Source organism: Egretta garzetta, unplaced genomic scaffold (genome assembly GCF_000687185.1).
Source record: "Egretta garzetta isolate BGI_Z169 unplaced genomic scaffold, ASM68718v1 scaffold320, whole genome shotgun sequence".
Classification (NCBI taxonomy): domain Eukaryota; kingdom Metazoa; phylum Chordata; class Aves; order Pelecaniformes; family Ardeidae; genus Egretta; species Egretta garzetta.
The window spans coordinates 2,282,166-2,297,993 of record NW_009258260.1 but is presented as its reverse complement, the minus strand read 5'-3'; the positions used below and the strand labels follow the sequence as shown (position 1 = coordinate 2,297,993).

General features: G+C 44.2%; 1 protein-coding gene across 1 annotated transcript in view; it reads left to right on the top strand.

The window, feature by feature from the left end:
* The first annotated feature begins 9,098 nt into the window (after positions 1-9,098).
* ZBTB20 (zinc finger and BTB domain containing 20) overlaps positions 9,099-15,828 on the top strand; it is a 33,270-nt gene continuing 26,540 nt past the window's right edge. Inside the window, exon 1 of the mRNA XM_009638937.2 lies at positions 9,099-9,153. The gene's annotated coding sequence lies outside the window, so the exon portion shown is untranslated. The remainder of the gene's footprint in view (positions 9,154-15,828) is intronic.

The following is a 15,828-nucleotide window of genomic DNA, read 5'->3' as shown; positions in this document are numbered from 1 at the left end:
CTTATTGAAGTTCTAGTATGTCTGGCACGGCAGCACTCAGTGGCGACGTGACTTCATTCAGGCCACGATAGTCTACTGTCAGTCTCCACTCTTCGTTAGACTTTTGCACTGGCCTTATGGGACTCTTAAAGGGTGAGCAAGTCTTGCTGATCACTTCTTGGCTCTCCAGTTGATGAATCAGCTTATGGATGGGATCAGGGAGTCTCGGGTGGGGCGGTATTTCCCCACCAGTGCATCGTTGTGGTAGTGATTGGCACCTGATGTTCTTCAACTCTCAGCAATCCCACAACAGAAGGGTCCTGTGAGAGACCAGGCAAGGTGGACAGCTGCTTCATTTCCTCAGTCTCCAAGGCAGCTATACCAAAAGCCCACTGATACCCTTTTGGGTCCTTGAAATACCCTCTCCTGAGGTAGTCTATTCCAAGGATGCATGAAGCCTCTGGGCCAGTCACAATGGGGTGCTTTTGCCACTCATTCCCAGTTAGGCTCACTTCAGACTCCAATACAGTTAGCTGTTGGGATCCCCCTGTCACTCCAGAAATCCAGATGGGTTCTGCCCCTGTGTATCTTGATGGCATTAGGGTACACTGTGCACTGGTGTCCACTAGAGCCGTACAGTCCTGTGGGTCTTATGTGCCAGGCCACTGAATCCACACAGTCCAGTAAACCTGGTTGTCCCTTTCCTCCACCTGGCTGGAGGCACAGCCCCTCTAGTCCTGGTCATAGTATTTGTTACTCCTTCTTGTAAATACAAGTCAGAAGTCACTTCATTAAAATCAGAAGTGAGATCAACCCTACTGTTCTGTCTGGAGAACTGCTGACTGGAAACTGGAGCAGCGATTTTCCTAGAAGAACCCCCATTTGTGATTGTTTTTCCTTGCAACTTCACATACCTGTGCCTCTAGGGTAAAGGTAGATTTTCCATCCCACTTCCTCGTGTCCTCTCCATGGTCACACAGGTAAAACCACAGGGTGGCCCATGGTGTGTACCCACTATATTCTTTCTTGAGCAAAGGAATGCTTGCTCCTAATAGATGAGATACTGGTCCATACAGATGGGGAGTAGGACCTCTTTGAGTTGCTGGACCTCCTGGGACAGTTTGTCCACAGCTGAGATGAGGAAGGAAGAGACTTTCTTCGTATTGCCAGAGTTGGCCAGGCAATTCATCCGCCATTGGTTCACCTCCATCTTTCCAGGTCAGTACTGCCAATGAGTTGGCATACAATACTGGTGCGCTCTGCACAAACTTCCACCACATGGATCATGTGCACTGAACTTCATCTGGATCTTTGGATAACTTCTCATTGTCCAGGTCACTATAAATCACTTCCAGCACAGCTAATTCCCTCAGGTACTGGATACCTCTCTCCATGGCGTGTATCCACTTGCCTGGGTGACATACAATATCTTTCCTGAAGGGATACCTTTCCTTCATGCCTGACAGGAGTTGCCTCCAGAGGCTGAGGACTTGTGCCCTTTCTCCAATCACTTTGTCAATGCCCCCTTCCCTAGAAAGGGAACCCAGCTGCTTAGCTTCCCTACCCTCTAATTCCAGGCTATTGGCCCCATTATCCCAGCATCAGAGCAGCCAGGTGACAATATGCTCACCTGGACGACGGCCGAAATCTTTTCGCCTATCTCGCAGTTCATTCAGGGATAGGGATTGGGTGGTTACAATCTCGTTTATGAGTTCTTCCTCTTCCTCTTCTTGTGATGGCCCTGTTTTTTCATCATCCGTTACTTAAATGGGCTGACTTTTGCTTCCAGGATTTCTTCTTGTGTATAAGGGCAACTGATACTGGCGCAGGTTGGCTCTCTGGTTCAGCTGCAGTGCCTGTCGATGGAGTTTGAACATCTGCAGTGCCTAGTGTAGGAGCTGGAGCAGCTGCAGTGCCTGTTGCCTTGTCATCAGATCCAGGGACCTTCTCTTCCCCTTGAGAGTACTGAATAGTGTTGAACGGGGTTTGGTAGGTATGGGCTAGGCCCAAGTGCATTGCAGTGATTTGCATCTTTCTGGAATTGCCAGGATGACGGTGTGCTTTTTCCAAATATTTTACTTGTTCAGAGGTGAAGTTCCAAAACATTGGAGGTACCCACTGTCCTAGGTACTTGCCCATACTGTCCCCCACACCCTGCCACTCGTAACTCCAGCCTCAGGGTAGATCTCTGGATGGTGTTCTTAAGTAGTTGTCAAACAAGACCTGAAACATGTTCAGGAGCAGGAGGAACAGGAACATGTCGGTTTGAACATCCCAAGGATATTCACAATTCTCAAGAGCTGTTGTAAATAGCCTGGAGAAGGGGAAGGTGAAGGAAGGTGTCTCCCCTTTAAATTGTCTCTCTGAGAAGAAAATGTAGAAAGTGTAATTATTAATAGTTTCCAAGAGATGGTTCCCAAAGTACAGAGATGATGGCAATGCTGACTACAAATACCAGATTAGTCTTGCAACCAGCCATTTTATCATACCATAAGCCAGTGTTACAAAATACAGCAAAATTATAACCTTGACCCAGCTCCCAGCGGTGATAGACATCACAGCAGGGAACATGTATGGTGAGCAAGGTGTTACATAATGCAACCTTGAGAACAAGCACGACGATGCTGAGAGCAAATAAATCAACATTGTGACCAGCGACTATCAAACTCATATAATAAGTGATTATAACAATTTTTTCTAATGTGATCTGGTCAGTTTTGTCATTATTTCAATCCATCAGGCCTCATGTTGCACATCAAAAGGACTGTGGTGGTTTAACCCGGCAGCTAAATGCCACACAGCCATTCGCTCACTCCCCCTTACCCCCGCAGTGGGATGGGGGAGAGAATCAGGGACAAAAAAAAAAAAAATTAAAAGCAAGATTTGTGGGTTGAGTCAAGACAGTTTAATAGGACAGAAAAGGAAGGGATGATAATAATAAAACAATATGCAAAGTAAGTGATGCACAATGCAATTGCTCACCACCCACTGACCCATGATGCCCAGCCAGTTCCTGAGCAGCGGCCTCCCGGGCCAACTCCCCCCGGTTTCTGTACTAAGCATGACGTCATATGCTATGGAATACCCCTTTGGCCGGTTGGGGTCAGCTGTCCTGGCTGTGCCCCCTCCCAGCTTCTTGTGCACCAGGCAGAGCATGGGAAGCTGAAAAGTCCTTGATTTAGTGTAAGCACTACTTAGCAATGAGTAAAACATCAGTTTGTTATCAGCATTATTCTCATGCTAAATCCAAACCATAGCACTATACCAGCTACTAGGAAGAAAATTAACTCTATCCCAGCCGCAACCAGGACACTCACTTCAATGAATTGCTTTGAAAAGTATGTGGTTTCATTCAACATTCAGATATGATTGTGAAGCCTCCATAGTAGAAATACAGAGAATTCTGTGTTGTAACACCCAGCAATATTTTGCCAGAGTAAGATAATTTTAAAATAATAATTGTGTATATAACTAGACATACATATATATACACGGTTTCCATGTATGTATATATCTCTATATATGTACAACACTGTTCTTACTAGGAGTGGCTGAGGGAACTGGGGTTGTTCAGTCTGGAGAAGAGGAGGCTGAGGGGAGACCTGATCGCCCTCTACAACTGCCTGACAGGAGGCTGTAGTGAGGTAGGGGTCAGCCTCTTCTCCCTGGTAACAGATGATAGGACGAGGGGAATGGTCTGAAGTTGCGCCAGGGCAGGTTTAGATTGGACATAGGTGCTTAGGGACATGGTTTAGTGGTGGGATGGCAGTGCTAGGTTAACGGTTGGACCTGATGATCTTAAAGGTCTTTTCCAACCTAGATGATTCTATGATTCTCTTTACCACGTGTGAAAAGATAACTCATGGTCTGACATGCTGTCGTGGTTCAGTCTGGCGTCATAGATTTTTGTATTCATTTGAACGTCTGGCTGAATTTTACATGAGGGCTTTTGGTGATCTGCTGCTGTTCTGATTAGCCTATCAACTGCTGACATTTAGTTGCCTCTTCCAGGTACCAGTTATCTTCACCATTTCAAATCAGGTGTGCAAAGTCCAAACAGATGCTTAACATTGCCTAACATTGCTTTACCCTGCTCTGCCCACAGCAAGGTGCAGCCAAGAGAGCAACCTGCACTCTGCTTGGGCACCGTCTAACCCGTTTCTCTGCAAGTGTGGGGTCTATACACCCAACACGCTAAGCATGACGAGATCTTCATTAACGGAAAGCAGGCAGCACCCCAATTTATCTTAAATGAGAGAGAACTTTTCCAAAACTTCAGGGTTGAGTGAGGGTACCACTGCCCAGCACAGGAGGGGCCATTTGGCATGGGGAGTAGAAAGGCAAATCAGTAGGACAAGAGTTATCCTTTTGGACGTTAGCTCTTAGGTATGTTTAGCTGTTGCATTGAGAATACCACTTGCAAATATAAAGAAGTATCAGAAGAATCAACAGCCGAAAGTGAGACCTAGAAAATGCCTATTCCAAGTGCCAAATTCAAACTTAAGAAAAGAATTGCAGCTTAAGGGAAGTGAAATTCTATAGTATCAGATAAAAGGCAGTGAACGACGGGAAAAAGAAACAGATACAGACAAGTAATAGAGGGTTTGTGAGACAAAAAGTGGGAACATGATGTAGACTCTACTACGAACTACATTGCTATTCCAGATTTCAGTAAGTACCCCTGGGACTTCAGGGAGAGATTTTTTCTCTGGTACTTTTGCAAAGATGTCCTTGTGGGAAATTGGCCTTTACCAGGCTAGAGCAGTCCAGCCTCTTTAAACAGTCTTTCTGCAAATGTCTAATGCATTAACAAATTAATTTCTGAATTTCAGGCCCAATTACTGATAGTGGACATACAGTGTTCCCAGTAGAATACAGAAATGAGCAGCTTCCTCTCATAGATGAAGCCCTGACTATTGTGAAAAATTAACGCTATGGCCTTCTGATAGCATGTCCTGTGATGCTAGATTTTTATATTTTCTATGGTGCAAGTTCTGGCCTCTGTTGGAAAGGTGGTTTTTATATCACAGTCCATCTTGATCTCTGTTTAAGACACTGTGGTTTGGTATCTACCTTTAGGTAGCCAACTGCCTAATCTTGTTCATGTAATATAAATGCCGCAGTCTGCCCTAGTCAGAGGATGTACCTTCTTTTGAAAAAATAAACCATAAAATACATCTGGAATAATGACTTCATGCAGCAAGTTGACTCTTGAATCACGTTTGTTGATGGCTAATGCTGCTGTTCTCGTCTTCTCCTTCTCATTGCTGCTTTCAGAATTTCACCCAAAATGCTACTCCCGGAGAGAAAAAGTGACAAAAAAAGAATTACATTTAGCCTAGACAGCTCAGTCTGAAAATATATCATGATTGTGAAAGCGTCAATTAAAACTGACCCCAACTTACTCAAGAGACCTATACAATATGTGGATTAAGATCAGACATGCTAACTCCTGTGGCACTAGCAAGTTCTTATTTTCCATTGCCTCATGATAGACAGCACTGTGCCAGCACAGCAAATAAGAATAATCAGAAATAAGCTCACAAGAAGCTCATCTTTTAATTTTTTCATTATTAGGGATCACACGAAAGGCAGAAGGAAGCAGACTTCTGAAGATATCAGGGAAAAGAGTATTGGAGGGATAAAATAAGTAGCAATTAACTAAAAAATTGAGGTCCCTCCATCAAGACTCTCTAAGAGAAAGTAACAGACTGTGGTACCAGGTCTCAAGCAAAGAGAAAGAGCTATTCTGCTGATCGTCTCTTGCAGGTCGGACATATGAGTGCCCCTCACAAACAGGGAATACTGAAGGTGTTTGATGGTGTCTCTGAGCAGAAAGAAGTACAGCCAGGGGAAGAGAGAGAAATGATCTATAGAGAACAAACCTAGAAAAAGCAAATTTCAGGACCAAGCACCAGCAGGAAACTGATGTTTATAATACTTAAGTCATCTGTAAAGGAAATATTGCAATGATGTGTTATGTAAAGAGCAGAGTCAGGCCAATGCTTGCTTATGTGTGTTTTAAGTAATACGATATGACAGACCACATCAGATCAATGGTGCTGATTAATGAACAGCTCTGGAAAGGTAGCTAACAAGAGATGAAAGGGTCAAGACACAAATTTCAGGAGGGAGCAGAAGGAGGATCAGTGCCTCAGAATATGGAGTTATGTTCCAGGAGCCCATTAATCATCAGCATTATTATGTAAAGTACCACATTTTCTCCTGACTTTACGCCCACTGCAACTCCACTGAAGCCAGTATAGAATTGACCTAAACTGTACATCTTAAATCACAATCTGTAGTACATCACTGGTATCATAAAATGGACCTTCCTTAATAAAAACAGTTATACGATTAATGTTTCTTACACCCTCTAAATTACCGGATAAAGCTTGGGAAGAGCAAGGTGGTATAAAAGTGAGCATATATAAAATGTCCAAGTTATATCATTAGTGGAAATATTTAAGTAATAAGAGTCTGCATTTCTGGAATGCATTCATGCAGAAAACTTATCCTCCAAAATCGTAATTAAGCACACAGTACCTCATGAAGCAGAAATGTTAATGCTTTCCTTTTCTGGATAGAGGAGCCCAGGTAGAGAGGGGAGAAGTGACTTAACCCGATGTGACACAATTCATTCCTCTGTTGTCCTGCTTGCCTCTCTGTTTGTCCAATAGTCTCATGGTCAAAAATCCTTTTCCTCTAATTATTCCCCAGCTACATTAAGACTTTTATAAAAATTTGGGGGTCTTTCCTTCTCTGTTGCACTCCCCATGTCTTCTGGAGCACCGTCAGCTTTGTTGATCTTATGTACTTAAAATGTACCTATCAACTGCTGATGATCTCAGTGTTTTATGCTCATTACACTGCAGGAAAAGAGACGTATCTTCCTAGGCCATAGCAAAAATGATGGAGAAAACTGAAGATATTTTAAGTGTTGCCTTTCACAGAGATTTTAGTGCCCAGATTTTGTAGAAGACTTTGAACAGCCCATCTCTAACAACTTGTCTGCCTGACCCTTGATGTGAAGCCAGATTGAGTGCTAGGCAGCGCTACATTAGAGAGCCACTTGGATTGGGATCCCAGAGATTGGAAGAGCAATGATGACACAAAAAGAGAGGTGACAAAATATGCAGGATTAGTACATTCAGTTCTTAGGCTTCTCTTGTGTGAAATTAGGAGTGAAGCGAGCAGGAGTTCTGCCGAAGTAAAGACCTGATCCTGTGATTTTTCTGCTTCTAGCAGAAGTTAAAAATGCATGTTAAGTGAAGTACTGGGCACTCTTTAAGGGACATGGGATTTATGCCTTAAAAAGGTGAGCAATAGCCAGATCAAAGACAGATGGATTTGTGCAAAGTGGATATAAGAAGCAAGGTCAGCATTAACAGAACAGCCGGGGCATTTAAGAAAGTGGGAAGAAGAGCTTGAAAGTAAGCTGTGCTGAGTGTTAGCAAGGACTTAAATCTACAGAATCCTTGGGCGTTGTTGCACCTTTGAATTTCAACCCTTGGTGGTGGTCAAAGGTGTCACTGTTCTATGTAATTCCTTTGCGCTAACCTGATGCTGGCATATGGTTCTTCTCCCAAGCCCTGGTGAAACTCAGAGGTTCAGGCTGAGTTGAGGATTATTTTTTGCTTTTAAATATACTCAATCTGCAATTGAAAACAGACTTCAAGAGGGGAGAACCCACAAAAACTGGAATCAAAGAAAATGTTTGCTTGAGCCCCTGTGAAGTATATCTGCCAGATTTCATGTAGCCTGTTGAAATCAATATGTACCATATATCCTAGTCACCAATAAACGTCATCACTACAAAATATATAAATTGAACATAAACCCAAATGTATATTTTGTGAAGTACATTATTACAGTGTCATCTAAAATCCTTCATTGTGTCTGCTGGCGTTCATTCCAGTGTTCCTGCTGCACAAACAGTGGGATTTTTTTATTGTGTTGCATTTACAGACATAAATTCCAACTTGCACAGTGACATTAACTAGCTGTGAAATAACAATTACATCTCTTATCATTTTTTGTTCACCTTCTTGATTTCTTTGATAAAGCAAACATTTGCTTTTCTTGTCTGATCAGAGTAGGCAAAATCATTTATTTGTGGAAATAGCACCATTGGCTTCACTGTGGGTAGGACTGAATATGCTGATGTCCCAGCAGTTCTTTGCATAAGTGAAGTGAGCAGGATTTAATTCTGTCCCTGGATGTTAACTTCAGACATACTTCCAACATCCACAACGAGCCACCCAAAGATCATAAGAAGTTAGCAAAGGAGGAGTTCTGTTAGTCTAGAGAGGAATTCAAGTCCCCCAAAAATGTAAATACTCCCAAAAACTTGGGTATGCGTGGTGAAATCACCCTCTGATAAATATTGGAGCTGAGGTTTTTCTTTGGATCCCTTTCTGTATTAGTCCGTTGAATCCAACTCCCTCTTCAGCTCAGGAGATTTCAGACATAAAACTGCTGCTGAGCTGAATCTTTCCTGAAAGGCTGACAATAAGTTATTTCACCGGTCTCACTGCAGTAGACCTGGTGGCTGATGGGAGATAAGTGGGGTTTCTGCTTTGATGTGAGCCATCATTTCTGTGATGTAAAGACAGCAAAAGAAGGGAAGGAGGATTTTGCCTTCCTTTTTCTGCCCTTCAGCCCCGAGGAAGTGTTTGTTGCTGCTCTGAACAGGACTAGCCTTGTTGTTCTGATGAGATGCACTTGAGTGCCAAGTTTGTGCTAGCTCTCCATCACTGCTCCGTGCTCATGCCATTAGAGTGAGCAACTTCTCAGAATGAATCCTACTGATAGCGCTTTGCTGGCTTAATCCTCCCTCTCCTCCCCACTTCACCACAATAGGTTGCATGGGCAGACTGGGGTAACCGGGGACTGGCTCTCTTGTCATTTCCAGCTGAGGCTGGAGGGATTGGAGTGGGAAGAATTCGGCCCTACCAGGCTGCAGCCAGCTGTACTGACAGCGGAGAATGCCAGTTAGCGTTGCAGCAAGTTTTCTTGCTCTCAGTAAATAATTATTATTTCCCCCTGACCTTTCCTTTTGGTTCTTTCTGGTACAGACACAGCCTCTCTCTGTTCCCTGCCCCAATGAACGTCTGCACTAGGTCCAAGGCTTGGAGTAATTTACCTGAAGAGTGATACCATTTGGAAACCACTGTAAGTATATTTTATCTCTTATAAAAGACTTCTTGTTTCAGCAAAAAAGACATCTTTAAAAAACAAAAACAAACTGCAGCACCTGTGAGCATTACTGATGAGGGTTAGCTAAGTTTTGCTTTTGAAATTTGCAGGGAAATATGTGGGCAAAAATATGTCAATAAAAAACTGTTAAATATTTAAGTCGTAGCCTCACAGCATAGTTCAGCAATGGCTGGTTTGATCTGCTTCTATCTTTTAGTTTGGCAGGTTCTCCCCGCTCACTGCTCTGGTTTGTGCTGTTCTAGTTGGTTCATCTATGTTTGTCTTCGGAGTGTTTATCTTCTTCTTTATTCTCACTACTTTTTAGTGAGACCCCTTTCCACCCGTCGGTGTTTCATGCAATACAGATTGAATTTACTGCAACTCCTTAAAGGTTTATGCTGTTCTTTCCAGGCCTTGAGTCATTTGTGATTTAAGGCCATAACAATTTGGTAGATTTGGCTGGATTACATAGGTAAAGTTGCCTGAGAGAATTTTAACTTTGTGTGGTGGTTTTATTATGCTCTGAAATTATCAGTTGTGTTATTCTTTCCCCCTGTAGAGCTCATAGTTTTGATACTTTATGATCAGTTGTCAGTGCTTGCCAGTATTGTCATGGTGTTAGTATGGCCAAGATGCTCTAAGGTTGTTTTGTAAGCAGGGCCTAACTTTCCTGAGACTTGTGGTTTAGATGGAAAAAAAGGGCAAATTTGGGGGCGTATAAGCCCCACTTCAGGTCTGAAACAGACCCAGCAAATTTCAATCTTAGTTTAACTTAATCTCTGAGTTTAACTTAATTATGTTAATCAGTCTCTTGTAAGGGATTTTGGAGGTTATTTTACTTTTCTGTGTTGATTAAATTTTCCAGGCTTTTATTGCACTAGAACATTGGGCCTCTCTTGTCAGTTCTCCATGCCTCCCATTCTTGCTCTGCAGTTTTCTGCTGGGATTTCTCTTTCGTATTACATTTTATGGCGATGTTTTCAGGAGTTTGTGTTTTCCATTGTATGACACAAACTTGCAATCAGAGATTTTAAACAAACTGCCAGTCATGTAGCTGTAACAGCATGAAGATCAATGTGGCTGCAAAATCATCAGAGAAGCTGTGTGAATATTCAGGCAGTCAGCCTGAGCAGGACTTTTAACTACTGAAGCAACACTTCTGGCAGGAAAACTGGGATGGCTCAGGTGGTTTAAGGTGAGCTTGTCTCAGGAATCTTCACCCTCAGCTCTGGCGTTCAGTGCGCCCTGAATTTTGAGGTGAGGTCTCTGGGCAGATTTCAGTGCTTTTTGCTGTTCTTTTGGGCTTGTTTTTATATATATATATTCACTGATTGTACTCATCTCTCTCTTTCACTTTGTCAGTTTCTAAATATGTATTGTCAATGTCATGTCTGGAAGAGACACAACACTGGCAGTGATAAGCACTGATATCAGGAGCTGTGTTAGTCGCACACAGGCAGAGGAAGAATGTGCAGCAGAACACTCGGGGAAAATATCGCTTAAAAATCCAACATGAACTATTTTCACACTCTTAATTTTTAGGATCTAAAAAGCCAGGTTGGTTTTTGGTTTTTTTTTAATTACATAGAGTCTCTGTGAATTACTAAGGTTACAGATGAACTGTACACCAGTGAGTTAAGTGCAGTGCTTGGGCACTACAGGCATCTCTGACCTGAGGGCAGTTACTGGAAGGTGATGCCGTATCTGTGAGGAGGAGAAATAATGCCTGGAACATGGGTGGGCAGACTCAGCCAGCAGCAGCACTTGTAACAACATCAGCAACCCTGTGGTGTGTTCCCTCCGTGCTGTTTAGTATGCGATGAACAAAGGTCTGGTTGGTGACCCAGCCCTCCCTGTATTCAGAGGCTGAAAACTGCCTCATTATTGTTCATTATGTAGTATTATTCTCATACAGTCACATTATCATAGCTTCCCCTGAGAGCCAGGATGCTACTGTGGGTTCTGCGCAGCTACGCTGGTTCCTGTACCTGAGCTAATTTGTTCATCGCTAACCTGGTGTCTCTGCAGGACGGAGAGCTGTTCCCTGTGTAAGGGAAGGTTCAAGCATTAGTTATAGCCACTGTGTGAGACATACAACAACATGCATTGCCTGGTTTTGACAGAGATTTGATTTGGTGGCCCAGCTGTAAGAACATGTTCATTCATTGAGGGGAAATTCATTCCAAACTCAAGTAATGGTTGCAAGGGAGATACAAGCAAAGAAATCGTGTGGAGAGCAGGCAGGGGGTTGGGGGAAAGAATGATGAATGCGTAAGTGGCAGCAAGAAGGGGGAAGTGTAGCGGGGCTTTTAATAGCAATTAGTTTCTAGATAGCTCTGAGATTAGGACATCCAAAATATTCTCCATTCTGCCTCCAAAATAAGGAGAAAGAAGCCTGTTTTGTTTTGCAGCCAGTGCCCAGATCATTGCAGTAGCTGCAGCGTTGTGAGTTGTCCGCCATCCAAGACCTTTTTGTATGGTAGTGTAGCGTTAAGGTACGTGGAAAGGAGGGAATGCCTCACTGCAGTGAAGAGAGTGACAGAGGAGTTTCAGAAAACAGAAATAAAAAGATGGCAATGATTGTAGGTCTTGTTTTACATATGAACTGGAGAGCGCTAATATGCACAGTTTAGTTCAGGGATGACAGTGGGTGCAGTTAGCTTGATACTACGTACCAGACAGAAGAATCAAGAAAGGAGTCAATATATTTTAAGTGGTGTAAATGAACGTAGTGAGAAGTAACACACTAAGTATAAGGGAATGCTGAAAGTGAATATATGTAAGAGAAAAGTAGCTGGACATAGGATAGAAAATTTAAAAGATGGGGTGGGTAGGTAGGATGTTTAGAAACAGCCTGAATAAATCTCTTATAAATCAGTAGTAAATATGAATTCTGCAGTGGTCCTCAAGACTTAGATTAGCTTAGAAACGTCAGCATCTTTTCTGTCTCCAGCTTCTGGGAGTCTGTGCATCAGATCCATACACAGAAGTGCCATCTCTTTGCTATATTGGCCTTCTGCTGTCCTTCACAAGAACCAAAGATAATGGTGGCCCTCTGATAATTTTAAGAATGAGTGCAGTATTTGGAAGGACTTTTAATACACCACAGGTGTATGTGGAGGAGCTCAGAAGTAACTGGAGATCAGACTGGAGCCCCTTGCTCCAAGGGCACATTCCCAAGTCTATTGCAAGTAAGTTAAGGCAACTTTTATTGCCCTTAGCAACAAGTAAATAGCAAACTTCTTGTTTCCAGGAGTAGTCTGTAGAGAAGAACACAATCACACAAACTGAAGTAGCAAGGTAGACTGACCCTCACAATTGAAATAATGACACAGGACTGTCCATCAATGAAGTCCAGAGGTGGTACAGAAACATCTATAATTTGGGAAGGTTCCACAAACAATATTTATTACTTGTTTCATTTTCACTCCTACCCCTGGCACTTTCAGGGTTTTTGACATACCTAAGACAAGTCATACTCTTCCACAATTAATGTGCCATTTTACCTTCTGGAACATGAAGATATATTAGAGAGCTTGCTGATGGAAGTGTTCAGAGAAGAGGTGTGCAATCAGAAAAAAATTAGGTTGGGAGGGTCCTCTGGAGGTCCCTAGTCCAATTCCCTGCTCAGAGCAGAGCTCACTTCCAAGTTGGATTAGGTTACTCAGGGCCTTGTTCAATTAAGTTTTGAAAATCTCCAAGGATGGAGATGCCACAACCTGGCTTGTCAGCCTGATCCAGCACTTAACAACTCTCAGTGTGAAGACTACAGCAATAAGAGAGCAAGAGAAGGAGACTATGTAAGGGCACGTAAGAATATTTAATTAGAATATATAGGTGAAGATCACAGCAATAGAAGCTTTTTATATGGGCGATAAGGTAGAACAAAAGCATAGCATTATACTTACAGCAACAGGAGGATTTTTTCTGGTTTTGCCAATTGTCCTTTGCTGGCAACAGCAGCCTGGCACTGAAGACTGGAGAAGAACCCCGTTTGGGTTTCTTCATAGGTAGTTTTGAACACAGTGTCCCCAGGATTTTTCTTTTCTGAAAAGTTTCCTTTAGATCCTTAGCTGACTTGGCTGTTTCCCTTACTCAGCCTTCCTCATGTGGAAGCCTGCATTCCTTTCAGGTCATACTGAGATGCAGAGCATGTCGGAAGACTGTGAGAGAAATGGAGAATTGCTGTGGAGAGGTATTGCCTCTAGTGTCAGTCAGCACCATTGCTTCTCTTCCCATCCTAGTGAGCACACGTCACCAAGCTGCAGGACTCTGATCTGGAAAACCGATGACACAAGACCGTCTTGATAGCATAGTGTCAGCCTTAAGAGCCAAGTAAAAAATAAATGGGTTTGGAAAGGAAGAAGCAGGGGGTGCTGTGCACAGCCTCACTGGTGTCACTACCTGTTACTAAAGTATTTTTTAACCTGTCCCTCTAATGAGTTTTGAAGGCCTGGGAGGCACAAACGGGACCAGCCACACAATGAAGCATCAGTCAGTGCTTGGTCTAACAAAACAACTATGGCTGTGCTAGCAGCCGACAAGTGGTGTTTACTCAGACTGAGCCCCTACCTGCAAATAACATCCTGCACAGGGGAGGTGGCTTTGTGTGTGGATAGAGCTGGAGTCAGAGACTGTGCGCCAAGTGTGTAACTTGGGTTAAGTCTGAGCTGCAAACAGACCTTAGATACCGCAGTTTAGCTTCCAGGTGTGAGGGACTTCACTACCCCACACATCCAGAGTCTAACCCTGTAGTCTAACCTACATACATCCTTCACTGCCTGGACAAAAAGCCATGCTATCTGAAAGTTTCTTGGGTAGCAATGCTGTAAAAAACCCACTGGTTTGTACACAGATTCCCTGCAGCCACCAGTGCGCACTGGCTGCACATGGGAAAGTCATGGGATCTGGAAATGAGGTGTGTGAAGGTGTGCCAAAGTTTGTATGCCAAGGATTGACGCAGACTCGCAGACTGTTATGAACAAAACATATGCAGTCCATATACTTTAAAATGTACGTGCCTATGTACAAGCTCTGCATCTCATGCATCCTCATCCGCATAGCAAGAGATGGATCCTGGTGACAGAACGGGGAACAGACGGAAGGATGCCCGAGCTTGGAGTGATGAGATGTTCTGTTTACTCTTCAGGAAAAAAATATGCTTTCAAATGGTTTGATTTTCCTTCCACTTAAAATGAAGGAAGCCCGTTGCCATACCTCTACAACTTTAAGTAAGCTCCATTTAGTCGCCCCCTATTGATTTAGATCAGATTAGACTTTAGCCCGGTATATTTTGAGCATATTGATTATATATATATGGAGAATAGAGCACCAGTACCATCTGCCCGTCCCGTGGTGTGGGGATTTTTAGCCCTGGTAATCCAAAACCACATCAGAGCTGCCAGCAGCTGCGGGGTCATCAGCGTGACCCTCTGTTGGCAGTGGGTCACCTGCAGAGCTCAGGTCCCCTGCAGCACCCCCAAAACATCTGGGACCGAGCGCCTTTTTCTGCATTTTGGCTGGCCCAGGGCATCCCTTCAGCGCCGGGCAGCCCAAGGCAGGTGCCAGCAGCCGGACGGGCCCAGCACCTCCTGAGGGACCTTTGCAGGAGGGAGGATTTGTTTTATGTTGGCCCGTTTAACTAATTTTTTTTATAATAATGTAACCGGCCGGGGCGAGGGGCTCTGCTCCTCCTTGTCCCCCTCACCCCCGCGGGAATGGGGCTTTTCTTGCTGTAAGATCGAGTTGCTTAAAAATTGAAAGGCTAGGCCAGTCCTCAAAATTCATGTTTTGGTGTGTCAGCCGCACGCTGTCCTAGGTGGGATGCAGGAGAGCAGGGCGTGTGGGGAAAAGGGGCTCCCGCCTTGGCCCGTCAGGAGGAGGGTCCGTCCCCATTGAGAGGGACTTTGCCAGCAGATAGGGAGCCAGGACCACACGTGTGGGGCCTGGGCAGATTCAGAGCAGGGCGGCCTTGGCTCCAGCGACACTTCCATGCTCTGGGAGGACCCTTGGTCGGGCCAGACGCTGCCCCGAAACCATGGCTGTCCAGCAGTGCGAGGTGCTGCCTCAAGAAGGGTCTGCTCCCAGGGCAACCTGCCTCTGCTCGCACCTCGGGTGTCAGCAACAGATAATAGCATTTTATTTGGATGCCTTCGGCCTCCCCGGCTTCTGCTTCTCTCTCATAAGCGTGGCCGCAGCCTCCCCAGCATGATGGAGGTTTACCCGGGTGCCATGGCCACGTGCTGGGTCAGGGCAGGGGTGTCCCCAGCTGGAGGCTGCAGCCCAAGCTGGCTGGGCAGCTACCTGCCTTGGGGAGCAGAGGAGGGAGAGCCTTCACCTGTAAAATGGAGGAGAAACAGTGAGATGTGGGTGCTTGCCTCCCCATACAGAGTGCTTGCTGCATGATTCGAAGTCCACCATTCTCTTTGTGCCTCATTTTATCCATCTGTGAAACAAAAGTGGTGATTAACTACCTGCTTAATGTTCCTCTGAGGCTTAATGCCTTGTGTTTCCAAAATGCTTGGAGGTCCTGGATGGAGGGAGGTGTTAAGAGCTCGCATGCATTGCACTCATAGCCCGTTGTTTCAGACTCCAAATCTTCATGCATTACTTAGATGACCTCTGCATCTCAAAATTACTTCAGTGCTTTCA